Source organism: Gopherus evgoodei, unplaced genomic scaffold (genome assembly GCF_007399415.2).
Source record: "Gopherus evgoodei ecotype Sinaloan lineage unplaced genomic scaffold, rGopEvg1_v1.p scaffold_33_arrow_ctg1, whole genome shotgun sequence".
NCBI classification, from domain to species: domain Eukaryota; kingdom Metazoa; phylum Chordata; order Testudines; family Testudinidae; genus Gopherus; species Gopherus evgoodei.
This window is the reverse complement of record NW_022060005.1, coordinates 2,858,337-2,862,846: the sequence shown is the minus strand read 5'-3', so window position 1 is coordinate 2,862,846 and position 4,510 is coordinate 2,858,337.

Below are 4,510 nucleotides of genomic sequence, written 5' to 3'. Positions count from 1 at the left end.
CAGGCAAATGCAGGCTGTTGTGGCTACACATGGGCAAACCATGCTTTGCACAGGTCAGTGTACTTGAAGCTGTGGTTTTCCTTGCTGTCCCCCAGCATGGAATGGTCGGGGTTAGGATGTGGCCTGAGATGCTACATGGAACACTGAGGATGTAGGGAGCTGCTAGCATGGAGTTCTCCAAGGACTGCAAAGGGTGGGGAGTCGGATTTTTGGACCTGTAGGTCAACCGGTGTCTGCAGCATTTGAGTTTGCTGCTTGAGAAGATCTATGTTGTCGGGGTGCAACTCCCTCTCCTTGTCCTGCTAGGACTTCTCTCTCCTCTCTTCTCTTTATTTCTCCCTAGTCTTGGTCATATTGGCCCTCCAGGCCCTCTGCTCACAGGCCAGTGCAGCACTGACTTGCAGGACCTTGCTGACTATGTCCTCCCTAGTCCTCTGCTTTCTCATCAGTGTCAGGCATTCTGTGGCGGTAGAGCGCACACCCCTTAAGGCTGCAACAACAGAACAGCTGATTAAACACAGACATGCCATTGGGTTTACAGTCACGATGGAAAGGGAGAGAGAAGGCTCAAAACTCCCATCCCTTATTCCCAAGAAGAAAAGTTTGACACCAGCTGTGGAGCGCCTCCACTGCACCACTCTGCAGCCCCAGTCACGGTGTGTATGGCCCCACGAGTGGTGAGTGAGGAGGTGAGGGGAGGAGGAATTTTGGTTGCACAAAGCAATAACATCTCAGTCCCTGTTCCATGGGAACAAATACAGGGCAATGCCACTGAAGACTGGCACGACGTTCCACAGGTGGAGGTGTTTTTAGCTGATCTCTCACTCCTGAGGGTAACAAAGGAACAGAAAGTATAGCTCCTACTGATGTCCTGAAGCTGCTTGGGCCTATATGCCACTAGCCTGTTTTCTGCAATGGTGTTAGCTGAACTCATCATGGACTGGCATGGCAAAGTGTTCTACCATGGAGGAAGAAATAAGGCACCCCTCCCTAGAAGCTTTTGGGAGAGGATTTCAGAACATCCCCATAAAAGTTTAATCGAGATGTCTCAGGAGGCTATAAAGGACATCCCTATGTACATAAACAAAGTGCCCCCCCTTCCCCTATCCTTAACTTAGCAGGGGAATAAAAAGCATGTGTCAATTCTACCTCTGCTTGTTGTACCGCTACTTCTTGTATGACTAAAACAATGAAAAGTCAGTACCTGTGTCGTTATCTTGGGGATGGGCCAGGCACCATCTTTAAATTTAAACATTATAAAGAAAAATGCATGGTCACACTTTCCCAAGGTACCTTCCCATTCCTTGGGCCCATCCATGCTTGCCTGGCAGACTGGCAGGTGTCTTCAAGAGGTCTTGGCTTGTGGCTTGGCCGGAGCCTTCTGCTGCGTTTCCTCCCCATCCCTGCACTTCCTCCACCTCACTGTTCATAGCAGGGGTCTCTGTCTTGGGCTCATCTGAGGTATCCACAGTGGTTTTGTGGTGTCTTTTCCAAGGATGGCATGCAGCTCAGTGTAACAGCTCAGCACCAGATTGGTTGTTGCTCTCCCTTGCCTTGTGGGCCAGCTGATGCAGTTCCTTTGATTCCATGTGGCATTCCTGCTGTCATATCCCTGTCATATCCCTTCACCTGCAGCCCTTATGCAGTCTGTTCGCAGATAACCATGTTTCTACAACTGGTCCATATCTGGGCTTGCACAACCTCTTCTCCCCCACAGGCCCAGGAGATCAAATACCTCCAGTCTACTCCTGGTGGGAGCACGTTTAGTGCATGGCATTTGCATGGTCAGCTGCACACAGTTGCAAGCTCCTTGTCCTCGCCAAGGAGGGCAATCAGGAAAAGGCATTTCAAAAACACATGGGAGGTTTTAAAAGAGGTGGTGGCTTCCAGTGTCTGTGACCCTTGGGCAGTAGAGTTTACAACTGTGACCAGATCTGTCACAGTCACAGGGAATGTGGCATTCTGGGACAGCTGCTGTCAGTAACAGGAGGAGCTGAGCTGAAGCTTCTGCAATGAAGGAGAAACTAATGAAGTGGGGCTTGTGACACAGCCAGAGGAACCGCAGTGACATCCCTGCTGAGTCTCGGGTGCCCAGGACTGAGGCAGCTCCCTGGGATCCAGGACTATCCCAGCCAGAAGAACAGGGGTGCTGGGAAGCATGCAAAATGGTTCCAGGCTCCCCCAGGCATGAGACCTTCCCTTAATGCTCTGATTCTCTCTCTCCCCCAGGAAAAGGGGACTCTGGATCCAGACATCCTGTCTGAGGATCGGAAAAGTGTGAGATGGGCAGCAGGATCTGCCTGACCCCCCTGAGAGATTTGACACTGAGCCCTGTGTGCTGGGCTGTGAGGGATTCACCTTGGAAAGACACTACTGGGAGGTGAGGGTTGGGGGATATGGGGTCGTGAGGGTAGCCAGAGAGTCTGTGAGGACGAAGAGACAGATCAGCCATAACCCTGAGGGGGGATCTGGGCTGTGCAGTGCTGCAGGGGTAAGTTTCAGGCTCTCTCGTCCTCTGTGACCCCCCCCCCCCCGCCCAAGCCGGGTCCCCAGCAGGATCCCAGTGTGTCAGGACTGTGAGTGGGGGCAGGTGACATTTATCAATGCTGGTGACAAGGCCCCTGAGACACCGGGGAGGTGAGGGAAAGGGAGAGGGAGAGGAACATCTCACTGGGGACCCTGAAATCAGCGTCTCTACCCTCAGAAAGTGTAGTCTTTATGAACTCCTCCTGTGGACTTTCTATCGTGCAGTCTCTATGATCCTGGAGGTTGCATGTGGTCTCACCTCTGTGCAGCCTCTGGACTGTCAAACCATAGACAGCATTCAGTGAGTGAGGCAGAGAAGCAAATTTCATTGCCCCAGGGACTGTGCAGCCTGTTTGCCACTGTTCTCTATGATCCAGGAGGACTCTGGGGATCCTGGGTTAGACGGTGTCACTGAGGCATGATGGGAACAGCCCACTGAGAATGAAAAAATGGGCTTCTCTAGCCAAGTAATCCTTGCCCCTATGACCTGGAAGGCTCCACTCTATCCAATCATAGGCACCAACTTCTCCTGGTGCCGGTGGGTGCTTGCATCCCTTGCCCCAACTCCACCCCTGCCCCTGCAGCACCAGGGAGGGGAGGGGGTGCAGAACCCCGGGAGCTGCAGGAGGAGCAGAGGGGCCCTGAGCGGTATTTGTGGGGCCTGCAGGGTTACAATTGGTGGAAGGGCTGTGGACAGAAGTGATACTAGGCTGGGCAGCAGAATTAACAGCTGGGCTGGGTACAGGCCAATGTGGTGGTGGCAGGGACACAGAATTAATTAATGGGTTTTGGGGAGAAGCTGTAGGCTCTACACCAGCAGGGAGCCTGGGAGAGGGAGACCCAGGGACTGGAGAGTGTGCATTCATTGCAATATCCAGTAGAAATGAATGGTTAGTGTAGGCACTTCCTACATCAACAGAAGGGGGTTTCCATTGATGCAGTTAAGCCATCTCTGGGAGAGGCAGTAGTTAGGGCAACAAAGAATTCTTCCATTGACCTATCCGTGTCTACATCCGAGGTTAGATCGACCTAACTACATCACACAGGGTGTGAAAGTTTTCACAGCTCTGAGCACTAGCTAGGGCGACCTAAGTTTTAAGTATAGACAGGCCTCAGGAAGAATAAAGGTATGTCTACACTACAGTTGCTACTACAGAAGTGCTACAGCTGTGTCGCTGAAGTGCCGTAGTGTAGATGCTTCCAACACTGACAGAAGTGGTTTCTCCATGTTAATCATCCTTTCTTGTTAATCCTCCTTTCTGAGAGGCGATAGCCAGGTCAATGGAAGAATTCCATTGTCTACACTGGGGATTAGGTCAATCTAGTTGTGGCACTCAGGGTACAAAATTTTCCATAGCCCTGAGTGATGTCACTAGGCTGATCTATGTTTAAGTGTAGACCTGGCCTACGAGGGGTTTCCCTGGAGCTAGCTGAGAACTGGCAGCTTGGCATGTGTAGGCAGAGAGCTAAGAGATGCAGTCGTGAATGAGATCCTGGTAGAAAACTACGACACAGCGCTTGCTTCAAGCACAGGGTTCCTTGGAACAGCAGATGTGGATTTCTGAGTAAGGAAACTGCCTGCAGCTGTTTGTTTCTACCGTGTTCAGAGTACAGGAATGTGTGAGCATTCTTTGTAAATAATAAAGGTTGCACCAAAGATAAATACCTGACTCCTATAATCAACTTCTCCACCCACTGGAAGAACTTGCAAGGCCCCAAGCACTGGCTAACTGCTGAGGTCAAAGGACCAATGGTATAACCCAAGTCTGAATCTAGACCTATAGCAATAAATGAATTGTTGGGAAACATTTTCTGGGCATTCCAGCAGCAAAGAGCCTGTGCAGACGAGCAGATTGCTGCTCATTGTGGACTTTAGCATATGCAGCTTTGTGTGCTGAACAATCCCCTGTCCCTTCTCCCGACGCTCCTCTCCCCAGAGCCAGAAAAAAAATGAAACTAGAATCCATCGCCCGTATTTTCCACC